Raw genomic sequence first — 12,072 nt, 5'->3', positions numbered from 1 at the left:
TTGAAGACAGCATACCGACGGGTTGTGGTTCTTTATTGAGCTCGCCACACTGTGTCTTTTAATTGGGGCATTTAGCCCATTTACATTTAAAGTTAGTATTGATATGTGTGGATTTGATCTTATCATCACGATGTTAGCTAGTTATTTTGCAGACTGGTTTATGTTGTTGCTTTATAATGTCACTGGTCTGTGTACTTAAGTGTGTTTTTGTAGTGGCTGGTAATGGTCCTTACCATATTTGGTACTTCCTTCAGGAGCTCTTGTAAGGCAGGTCTGGTGGTAATAAATTCTCTCAGAATTTGCTTGTCTGAAAAGGGTTTTACTTCTCCTTTGCTTATGACACTTAGTTTGGCCAAATATAAAATTCTGTGTTGGAATTTCTTTTCCTTAAGAATGTTGAATATTGGCGCCAATCTCTTCTGGCTTGTAAGATTTTAGCTGAGAGATGGTTGTAAGGTTAGTCTGATGGGCTTCCATTTTTAGGTGATCAGACCTTTCTCTTTAGCTGCCTTTAAAATGTTTTCTTTCATTTTGACATTGGCAAATCTGATGATTTTGTGTCTTGGGGATGATCTTCTAGGGGAATATATTACTGGGGTTCTCTGTATTTTCTGAATTTGAATGTTGACCTCTCTAGCTAGGCTGGGGAATTTCGTATGGGTGATATCCTGAAATATGTTTTCCAGATTGGTTCCATTCTCCCCATCTCTTTCAGGTATACCAATCAGTCATAGATTCAGTCTCTTTACATAATTTCATATTTCTCTGAGGTTGTGTTCATTCCTTTTCATTATTTTTTTCTCTATTCTCATCTGGCTGTCTTGTTTTAGAAGGCCAGTATTCAAACTCTGAGATTCTTTCCTCCACTTTATCTATTCTGCTATTAATACTTGTGATTGCATTATGAAATTATTGTAGCGTGTTTTTTAGCTCTATCAGGTCAGTTATGTCGTTCTCTATACTGGCTCTTTTGTCTATCAGCTTCTGCAATGTTTTCTCATGATTTTTAGCTTCCTTGCATTGGGTTACAATGTACTCCAGTAACTCAGTGAACTTTGTTCCAATTCGTATTCTGACTTCCACTTTTGTCCTTTCAGCCATCTCAGCATAAGCCCAGTTCCGAACCCTTCCTGGAGAGATGATGTGGTCATTTGGAGGAAAGAAGGCACTCTGGCTTTTTGAGTTTTCAGTGTTCTTATGCTGATTCTTTCTCATCTTTGTGGGCTTATCTACCCTCAATCTTTGTGATTGCTGAACTTCGGAATATTTTTTTTTCCTTTTATTCTATTTGATTACCTTGAGAGTTCGATTGTGGTATAAGGTGGATTCAGCCAACTTACTTCATTTCTGGAAGATTTTAGGGGGCTGACATTCAGCTCCCAACTCCTGGACTTTGTGCTCTAACTCTGGGGGACTTGTATTGGGCCCTGACTTTTTTCTCTGGCTCCTCAAGTTTTGGAGTCTACTGCACAGAGGGGACTGCGATGTGGCAACAGCAGTAGAGTGCCAGCAGATGCAGGGGTGTCTGCCTCCCTGCGGGCATTAATCACAGTGGCAGAGTCAAGGCAGTTGGCAGAAAATGGGGCAGGAGGGGGTTTCCTGCTGGTGACTGTGTGCACTGTTGCAATGGAGGTGGTGTTGGCTTGAAGTAGGGTGCTGTCCAGCATAGGTCTTGGTGCCTTCTCTGTGCCCTGCAAGCAGGAGTGATGATTCAGGATGTGGGAGGATTCCCTGTTCTCCACGCAGCATTAGTGCAAGGGCAGGGTGCTGTCAGGGGTAGGTTTTGCTGGCTGGCTCTGTGTCCAACAAGGCTCCATCTGCAATGTTGGTTGTTGGGGGTTAGCGGGGCATACTGCACTCCTGTGTGCTGGTGGGGCAAATAAAATAAATCTTGTTCATGCAGACACGTGCCAGCAAAGTGATGTGGGGGGTTGCTGTGGGCTTGGAGAAGCTGCAGTTTGGAGAGGTACTATGCAGACTGGTGTGTGGCCATAGGGGGTGCTTCACTGGAGCTCTCCACCAGTCAGGCATGAACCACTGGTACAGAAGCTATGAGGTGGACCCCCAGGCACACTGCCCTGTAAGCAGACATGGCCAGGCTGGGACCTTGGGAGAGGCCAGCAGACCAAAGAGTGCTCAGGTTGGGCCAGCTCCATCTGATGTGCATGACCACCCTGCGGACATCATGTCCGACAGTTCCCTTAGAGCTAAAGTCTGTTGTGGAAGCAAGTTGAACCTAGAGGGATAGCCATGGTCTACTACAGATGCTCCTGCACCAAACCCTCTTGGCTCTGCATCAGCTGGCTTGCTGCCTTTACCACTTTGCTCCTCTCCTGGGGACTCCACATGAGAGAAATGTGGGTCAGCAATTGCTCAGAGCAATCAGCCCAGGATGGAGAGTCTGTGCTGTGGGCCCAAAGCCAGGGGTTTTCTGCCTGGTGATGAGCAGTGGGGGATGTTTGGGACTCATGGGAGATGGACTAGCCTCCTCTCCTTGGGGCAATTGCAGCTTGTTGGAGATGTGGATAAGATACTTAGGGTCTTTGCTTCTTCTTTAGTCTGAGGCTAGTAAGGACAGTTCCACTGCAGAGACAGTGGCAGAGAGGCTGTCAGTTGCCCCTGGAGGCTCTGTCCAGGGAGTTGCCAAGTTGCTATTAGCTTCATATCTCTGGTGGGGGGTGGCTAGAGGTCCAGGCCTGGAGGACCTGCCCAGTGAGGAGGTATGAGAGGGCCCCCATGTAAGAGTCTGGCCACTTTTCCATAGAGCTATGGTGGTATACTAGGGGTCTGCTCCATTCCCTAGTCTCCTGGGATTTTCCAGTACCTGGAGGTATCACCAGTGAAGACTGCAAAATGGCAAAATGGCAGCCTGTTCCTCCCTGTGGGTGCTCTGTCCCAGAAAAGGGCGGGTGTTGCTGGCCTGAACGCACCTGTAAGAGGTGGCAGAGGACCCCAGTTGGGAGGTCTCACCCGGTCAGGAGGAACAGAGTTTGGGACCTGCTTAAAAAATTAGTCTGGCCACATTTTTGTAGAGCAGCTGTGCTGTGCTTGGGGTCCACTTCAGCTCCTGAGACACTCCAAAGCCCAAAGGCTGGAACAGCTAAGTCACCAAAACAGCAATGATGGTGGCCCGACCCTCTCCCTGGTAGCTCCATCCCAAGGAGGTCTAAAACCTCTGTCAGCCAAAGACCACCGGTGGGGGTCGCTGAAGACCCCTGTTGGGAGAGTCCACTCGGTGAGGAGAAATGGGATCAGAGACCTGCTTAAAAAGCAGTCTGGCCACATTTCTGTAGGGCAGCTGTGCATTTCTGGGGTACTGCTTCCACCCTCAGTTGGCTTGGGCTCTCCAAAGCCTGAAAGCTAGAACAACTAAGTCATCCAAACAGCTCACAGGGAGCTCTCTGACTCTCCCTCTGAGTGCTCTGTCCCAGAGAGTTTTCAAATCTCTGTTGACTGGAGAACACTGATGGGGGTGGCTAAAGGCCCCGGTTGGGAGGCTCCACCCAGTGATGAGGAATGGAATCAGGAACACACTTAAAGAAGCAGCCTGGCCACATTTCAGTAGAGCAGTTGTGCTGTGCTGGAGGATTCTTTCCATCTCTGGTCAGCTTGGACTCACCAAAGCCCGAAGGCCGTAACAGCTAAGTCATCCAAACAGCAAAGATCCGGGCCTACCACTCACCCTGGGAGCTCCATCCCATGGAGGCACAATACTGCCATCTGTAGCTGACTGGAATTCCAGGCGAGTGGGTCTTATCCGGTGAGGTGCCATGGAAGTGGTGCCCATAGACCATTGCTGCTTGACCTTCTGGATTCAGCCTCTTTCCTAGGGATATGTGTGGGAGTCTAACCTCCCACTTTGCCCTTTTCCAGAGTTGCAGTTACTTTTGCTGGGAAGCCTGGAAAGCAAGAGCATCTAAAACTTCCAGATCTCTGTGCATGCCTGAGCGGCTGCTCTGCCAAAACTCCACGTAGCTCTGGGTGGCAGACTAAAGGGCCCTGGTGGAGTGGGTTCACGAAGAGATCTCTTGATCTGAGGGTTGCAAAGATCCGTGGGAGAAGCATGCATTCTTGGGGACACACATTCACTCACCACTTCCCTGGGTGGGGAGGTTCCTTTGGCTCCCTGCCACTCCCAGGTGGGCCATCATCCTGTGGTGCTTTTCTCTATTCTCCATGGGTAAAGTTGTTTATTTGATTAATCCCCATGCATGTACCTGGATGATTCCATTGAAGGTGCTATATTTACTCACCTCTTCCACTCTTCTCTGTGAGAGCCACACACACTAGCTGCTTTTAGTCGGCCATCTTAGCCACCTCTCTCGTTAATTGTTTTCTGGTTGTTTTGTAGAACCTTTGTTCCTTTCTTCCTCTCTTGCTGTCTTTGTTTATGATTAGGTGATTTTCTCTAGTGGTATGCTTTGATTTCTTGTCTTTTATTTATAAATTTTATTTTAATCTTCATACTAAATTTTTAAATAATTTATACACCACCTTTACAGTATTAGACTGTTCTGAATTTGACCTTGCACTGACTTTTACCAGTGAGTTTTACACTATCACATGTTTTAGTGTTGCTATTTAGCATTTTCTTAAAATTAAACTTGAAGAATTCTCTTTAGCATTTGTTGAAAAACAGGTCTGGTGGTGATGATATCCTTCAGCTTTTGTTTGGGAAAGTATTTATTTCTCCTTTATTACTGAAGAACAGCTTTTCCAGAGGAAGTATTTTTGTTGGCAGGGTTTTTTCTTCATCATTTTGAATATATCATCTCACTCTCTCTTGTTCTGCAAGGTTTCTGCTATGAAATCCATTGTGGGTTACCTCCCTGTGCCAAAGTGAGCAGTAGCCAACACATCAGAGTGGGAGTCTTATTATAAAACCGAGGGTGATGAAGAAGCAGCAGAAGAAGAGGACCTTGAAGCAAGTGAATACTAGAAATATTCAGGAAGCAATAGTTTAATTTTTTTTGGTTGATGCCTCCAGGGCTATGATTGAATCTCAGAGTGAAGGTGAGTTGACTCCTTTTGACATGAGCATCCAGTGTATCCAAAGTGTGTACATGAGTAAGATCATAAGCAGTGATCAAGATCTTTATGATACTGAGAAAGACAAAAATTCAGTGAATTTAAAAAATATTTACGTCTTACAGGAGTTGGATAATCCAGGTGCAAAAACAATTCTAAAGCTTGACCAGTTTAAGGGGCAGCAGGGACAAAAATGTTTCCAAGACCTGATGGGCCATGGATCTGACTACTCATTCAGTGAAGTTCTGTGGGTCTGTGCCGGACTCTTTAGTGATGTCCAGTTCAAGATGAGTCATAACAAAATCATGCTGTTCACCAATGAAGACAACCCTCATGGCAATGACAGTGTTAAGGCCTGCCAGGCCAGGACCAAAGCCAGTGATCTATGAGATATAGGCATCTTCCTTGACTTGATGCCCCTGAAGAAACCTGGGGGCTTTGACATATCCTTGTTCTACAGAGATATCATCAGCATGGCAAAGGATGAGGACTTCATCCTTTGAGAAATCCAGTTCACTTTGAGGAATCCAGCAAGCTAGAAGACCTGTTGCAGAAGGTTCGTGCCAAGGAGACCAGGAAATGAGCGCTCAGCAGGTTAAAGCTGAAGCTCAACAAAGACACAGTGATCTCTGTGGGCATTTACAATTCTTGTCCAGAAGGCTCTCAAGCCTCCTCCAATAAAACTCTATCGGAAAACAAATGAACCAGTGAAAACCAAGTCCCGGAAATTTAATATTAATACCGGCAGTTTGCTTCTGCCTAGCTATACCAAGAGGTCTCAGATCTATGGGAGTCATCAGATTATACTGGAGAAAGAGGAAACAGAAGAGCTAAAATGGTTTGATGAACCAGCTTTGATGCTCATGGTTTTCAAGCCCTTGGTAATGCTGAAGGAGCACCATTACCTGAGGCCCTCCTTGTTCACGTACCCTGAGGAGTTGCTGGTGAATGGGAGTTCAACCCTGTTCAGTACTCTGCTCATCAAGTGTCTGGAGAAGGTGGTCATAGCATTGTGCAGATACACACCCCACAGGAACATCCCCCCTTATTTTGTGGCTTTGGTGTCACAGGAAGAGGAATTGGATGACCAGAAAATTCAGGTGACTACTCCAGGTTTCCAGCTGGTCTTTTTACCCTTTGCTGATGACAAAAGGAAGGTGCCCTTTACTGAAAAAGTCATGGCAACTCCAGAGCAGGTGGACAACATGAAGGCTATCATTCAGAAGCTCTGCTTCACATACAGAAGTGACAGCTTTGAGAACCCCGTGCTGCAGCAGCACTTCGGGAACCTGGAGCCCTTGATCTTGTATTTGATGGAGCCTGAACAAGCAGTGGACCTTATATTACCAAAGGTTGAAGAAATGAATAAAAGACTGGGCTCCATGGTGAATGAGTTTAAGGAGCTTGTCTACTCACCAGCTTATAATCCTGAAGGGAAAATTACCAAGAGAAAACGCAATAATGAAGGTTCCAGAAGCAAAAGGCCCAAGTGGAGTATTCAGAAGAAGAGCTGAAGACCCACATCAGCAAGAGCACATTGCGAAAGTTCACTGTGCCCATGATGAAAGAAGCCTGCCTGGAGTACTGGCTGAAGAAGCAGGAGCTGCTAGAAGCCCTCACCAAGCACTTCCAGGACTGACCAGAGGCCGCGCCTCTGGCCGCCCTTCCACACTGTGGCCAGGCTGCCTGGCCTTGTTCTCAGCCAGTTAAAACATGTTTCTCCTGAGCTAGGAAGAGTCTGCCCAACAGAAGTCGAGGGACTTTACGTTTATGAGGCTTTCTGTTGTCATGGTGATGGTGTAGCCCTCCCACTTTGCTGTTCCCTACTCTATCGTCTGAATAAAGAGCCCCAACTTTGTACTATTAAAAAAAAAAAAATGAAAACAACATTGCTAGCTTTATTGGAATTTCCTCATACATAATATGTTTCTTTTCTTGTGCTGTTTCTAGAATCCTTTCTTTGTCTTCGATATTCAATAGTATGATTCTGTTTTTTTCTTGGTGTTTTCTTGTTTGGTTTGAATATAATTGGAAACTTTTGACCTTCTCGTACCTGGATATTTACATCTTTCTACAGATTTGGAAAGTTTTCTACTATTACTTCTTTAAATACATTTTCTGGCCCGTTGTCTCTCTCTTCTTTTTATTTTAGTCCTATAATCTGAACATTTGCTCTTGATGTTGTATTATAAGTCTCATAAGCTTTCCTCATTTGTTTTTATCCTTTTTTTCTCCTCTGATTATGTATCTTCAAATAACCTGTGTTCAGGTTCACAGATTTTTTTCTTTTGCTTGAACAGTTCTGCTGTTGATACTCTATCACACTTTTCATTTTGTTTTTTATTTCTGGCTTCAGAATTTGTTTGATTTTTAAAATAATTTCAATCTCTCTGTTGAATTGTAATTTTGATCATTTATTGTTTTCCTGTTTTGTTGAATTGTTCCTCTGTATTTTCTTGAAGTTCACTGAGCTTCCTTAAAACAATTATATTGATCTTGTTGTCAGGCAGTTTATACATCTTCATTTCATTAGGGTTGGTTATTGGCACTTTATTTTGTTCATTTGGTAATATAGTTTCCCTGACTTTTTCTGATCCCTGTGGTCCTGCACTGGTATCTGCACATTTAAAAAATTTGGAACGTTTTCAGTCTTTGCAGATGGACATTATCTGGGAAACTCATTCACCAGTCAGTGCATCCAGAGATTCTGGGAAGGCTGTATGGTAGGGTCTGTGGGTGGGCTGACTGTTGAAGTACTTGGACTGTCTGGGCTGATACCCGAGTCAGCAGGTGGGCAGTTATTGTGCCTGAATCCACAGGATTGGACCTGGAGCCTGAATTCTCTGGGTTGGTCCAGTTGATTGAGTCCATGGTGGGTGATCCTGGAGCCTGGGTCCATGAGGGCATGCCTGAAACCTGGGTTCAGTGAGATGGGTCTGAAGTTGGAGTTTTACAGGGATAGGCCTTGGTCCTGGGCCCATAGGGGGCTTGTCTGTAGCCTGGATCAGCATGTGGTTGAGTCTTCTGCCTGATTCTGAGGGAGCTGGCCTGAAGCCTGAGTCTACAGGGGCTGGTCTTTTGCTGGGGCAAGCCTCGAGCTTGAGTCCATGGCAGTAGGCCTGGGCCCTGGGTCCATGGGGTGGTCTGGAGCCTAGTTTTGCAGGGGTGGCCTGGAGTCAGTCTGCGGAGGCTGGTTTGGCACAAAGGTCTACTGGAATGAGCCTGGATCCTGGATTCACTGGAGCCTGGGACCACTAGGACTAGCTGAGGGTCTGGGGCCTGCCTGGTGCTTGGGAAGTCATGGGGCCTGGGTTTGTGGGGGCTTGTCTGGATCTTGGCATCATTGGTGGTGATCCAGTTCCCAGAATCATGAGGACTGGCCTGGATCCTGAAGCTGTGGAGACTGGCCTGGGACCTTGTTATGTGAGATCTGGCCTGGAGGCTGTGTGTAGGTGCTGGCCTAGAACCTCAGCCCACAGGGAGAGTCCCAGAACCTGGACCTATGGGGACTACCCTAGAGACTTGGTATGGCTGTGGTGGCCTGGAGGTTAGATCTGCAAGGGCTGACCTGGATCCTTGGGATGCTGGGGCCAAACTGGAATCTGAGTCCACAGGGGTAGTTTTGGAGCTTGGTTTTTGAAGGCTGGCCTAGCACTGCAATTTATTGGAATGAGCTCGCACCTTGGGTCAGCTGAAGCATGGGGACACAGGAGATGGCCTGAAGAGTGGTGTTGCAGGGACTGGCCTGGCTCTAGGCAAGCCTAGAGCCTCTGTCTGCAGGTGTTGGCCTGATGTCTGAGGTCAGGGGTGCTTACGTGGTGCTGGGGTGGGTCTGAAGCTCAAAGCCGTGTATTCCAACCTGACTCTGGGCTGGTCTGGAGCCTGTGGCTGCAGGGGCTAGCCTGGTTCTGGGTGGGCCTAGAGCCTGTATACAAAGGAACTGACCCGGAGGCTAAATTCACAGGTGCCAGCCTGATATCTAGGGCTGTGGGGGCCTTCCATGATGCTGGGATAGATATAAACTCTGAAATCACAGGGGCTGGCTGAGTGCTGGGGCTGGTCTGAAGCCGGGGGCTGCTAAGGTTGGCCTGGTAGTGGGGCAGGCCTAGAAGTTCAGCTCATGGATACTGGACTAGAGTCTGGGGCCATGAGGTCCTGGCACTGGGTTTTACTGTGGTGAGTCTTGTGTTAGAGTCTGAGGCAAAGTCCAATGCTCACTTCCTTCTTTCAAGAGGAGGGTATCTCTAGCCATGATGTGCTGCCTGGGGTTGGGGAAGAGGTTATAATGATAATGAAAACTGTTGTTCCTATTATCTTGAATATGTTTTTCTTATTTCTTTGCTGTTCCCAGATGCTGTAATCTCTCACCTGGTTTCCTTAGCTCTTCGGAAGTTATTTTTGCATATGTATGGTTGTTTACACTGACGGTTTTGTGGGAAGACAAGAGATCGAATGTCCTTTTCGGCCATCTTGCCAACATCTGCTTCCAGATTCATTTCTAAACTTTAGAATTAACAAATGCAATATTCTTTTTTTCTCAAAATCAAGGAAAGAATCATAGAAGACTATTTACACCGTCTCTCTTGTGCATGCTCTCATTCTTCGCTCTGCTTGACTCCCTGGCTAAAGTGGAAGATATTATAATCCCATCTTTTTGCTTGATGTGTGCTCTATTTTCACATCTGATGTTGGTTGATGTAATTGGAGAAGAAGAGCTGTGTGATGATTTAAAGTGTTGATGACTTGATTGAACCATTCTTAAGTAAGGAAAAAAACAGAGAAAAACAGACACAGGGCACTCCTGAAGAAAATAATCATAATAAAGGCTTGCAAATTTGGGAATTTTAGTTTTGTGGTTCAACTCACAAGTTTGGCCATCTCACGCTCAAGGATGAGAGCTAACATCTCTTAACCACCCACAAGTTAATGCTGAGAATTCTCTCATGTAATTCCTGAATAGCTTTCAAATCCGTTGGGTTTTGAAAGGTATAATTAAAACTTATTATTCTCCTTTTCTTTGTCTACCAGCTGTCAGAAGAAAGAAAACAAGATTTTTTTTTTTTTTATTTAACCAGTGAAAGTATTTGCTAGATTTAAAGACAAATTTTTCCTTTATATATTAAGAAAAATGTTCATAGCTCTTTAAATAAAGGTATGATTGATTTACAGCTAGATAAAATTTTAAACGTTTAAGCTGAGAAAAGTCAATGAGAAGATTTTCAATGATATCATTTTCTAAAAATGGCTTTTTATGAATTAGCAAAGCTTGAAATTGGGGTGAAAACCTGTGAGGTAGTTCTCACCCCTTTGCCATCAGGCCTAATATATACCTATGTTAGCATATCATTATTACCACTTCATGTCCTTTTTACTTCTCTACATTGTAAAACTCTTCTTTTGGAATTTTTGATTTTTTTTTCCCACTGATTGTGAGAAGTTAGAGGTTTTGAAATGATTCAGTCTTACTGATTGATATTTTATTTTTAAATTTCTCCTACCAAATGACAGGTTTAGTTTCCCTTTAGAAAATGACTGTCTTATAAACATTATACATTTAAAATGTTGCTTAATTAACCAACATTTATTGAGTATCAGATAATTTTAGAAGTTCCTTACTTGGGCGGGGATGGGTCATGGAGAACCTCTGCTAGGGCAATGCAGAAGGGAAATGTGGGGTCAGAGACCCCACACAGAGTCCCTACTGGGGCACTACCTAGTGGAGCTGTGAGAAGAGGCCACCATCCTCCAGACGCTAGAGTGATAGATCGGCCAACAGCTTGCACTGTGCACCTGGAAATGTCGCAGACACTCAATGTCAACCCATGAAAGTAGCCAGGAGGGAGGTTGCACCCAACAATGCCACAGGGGCGGAGCTGCCCAAAACCATGGGAACCCACCTCTTGCATCAGTGTGACCTGGATGTGAGGCATGGAGTCAAAGGAGATCATTTTGGAGCTTTAAGATTTGACTGCCCCACTGGATTTTGGACTTGCATGGGGCCTGTAACCCCTTTGTTTTGGCCAATTTCTCCAATTTGGAATGGCTGTATTTACCCCATGCCTGTACCGCATTGTATTTAGGAAGTAACTAACTTGCTTTTGATTTTGCAGGCTCATAGGCAGAAGGGCATTGCCTTCTGTTGGAGGAAACTTTGGACTGTGAACTTTTGAGTTATTGCTGAAATAAGAATTTGGGGGACTGTTGGGAAGACATGATTGTTTTGAAATGTGAAGGCATGAGATTTGGGAGGGGAGCAGGGGCGAAGTGATATGGTTTGGTTGTGTCCTCAACCAAATCTCATGTTTAATGTCCATGTGTTGTGGGAGGAACACCGTGGGAGGAGGTAACTCAGTCACGGGAGCAGGTCTTTCCCATGCTGTTCTTGTGAGAGTGAATAGGTCTCACAAGATCTGATGGTTTTAAAAAGGGGAGTTTCCCTGCACAAGTTCTCTTCTCATGTCTGCCACCATGTGAAACATGCCTTTCACCTTCTGCCATGATTGTGAGGACTCCCCAGCCATGTGGAACTGTAAGTCCATAAACCACTTTCTTTTGTAAATTTCCTGGTCTCAGATATGTCTTTATCAGCAGCATGAAAACAAACTAATACAGGCTTGATGCCCACCAATGCCATATATTAATGCATGCTCTAATATTTACTCTTCTTATTACCCTACCTTTTCCCCTTTTCCCCTTGCCCCTGCTATCCTGAAGTTGTACATTCCAATACTATTAGTAGCATAGAACTCTTGCCTCAGACTTTACTTTCTGGGAACCCAGGCTATGAAAGGGTATTGAAACAAAAACAATCAGACCTAATTTTTCTAAAAGTGCAGCAATCTTACACAGACTTCTAATTTTCCTGTAAATTAGATGAACATCTGTGGTGGTAATCAAGGTTGTTCATAACTATTCCAGACCTTATCATTCTCAGCACATGGTAGGATTGCACTTTTCAGTCCCCTTGAAGTTAAGCATGGCCATATGACTGTTTGTAGCTAATGAAATGTGAGCAGAACCAACATGTATCTTTTCAAGGCAAAC

The 12,072-nt window shown here is 45.0% G+C and overlaps 1 pseudogene; it reads left to right on the top strand.

The window, feature by feature from the left end:
- Positions 1–4,976: 4,976 nt before the first annotated feature.
- Positions 4,977–6,667, top strand: LOC129024998 (X-ray repair cross-complementing protein 6-like; annotated as a pseudogene).
- The last annotated feature ends 5,405 nt before the right edge of the window (positions 6,668–12,072 follow it).

The sequence above is a fragment of the Pongo pygmaeus genome, chromosome X (genome assembly GCF_028885625.2).
Source record: "Pongo pygmaeus isolate AG05252 chromosome X, NHGRI_mPonPyg2-v2.0_pri, whole genome shotgun sequence".
Taxonomy (NCBI): Eukaryota; Metazoa; Chordata; class Mammalia; order Primates; family Hominidae; genus Pongo; species Pongo pygmaeus.
The sequence above is the reverse complement of the archived record's forward strand: the minus strand, read 5'-3'. Positions and strand labels throughout refer to the sequence as shown.